Source organism: Macrobrachium nipponense, chromosome 47 (genome assembly GCF_015104395.2).
Source record: "Macrobrachium nipponense isolate FS-2020 chromosome 47, ASM1510439v2, whole genome shotgun sequence".
Classification (NCBI taxonomy): domain Eukaryota; kingdom Metazoa; phylum Arthropoda; class Malacostraca; order Decapoda; family Palaemonidae; genus Macrobrachium; species Macrobrachium nipponense.
This window is the reverse complement of record NC_087222.1, coordinates 10,592,152-10,592,357: the sequence shown is the minus strand read 5'-3', so window position 1 is coordinate 10,592,357 and position 206 is coordinate 10,592,152.

The window sequence follows — 206 nt, the reverse complement described above, 5'->3', positions numbered from 1 at the left end:
TGAGCTCCCTAACAAATATAGGGCCATCTGCTGTCTATCAACAACCTACAAACATGGTTCACAGGAGTCTAGCAGATTAGATCTATGACTCTAGAATTCGGCAAATATATTGAAAGAACAAAGAGATGCACAAGACAACAAACTAGGTACTAAGATCAACTGCTAATAAAAAAACAATATTAGAATATTGTAAGAAAAGACAAAAG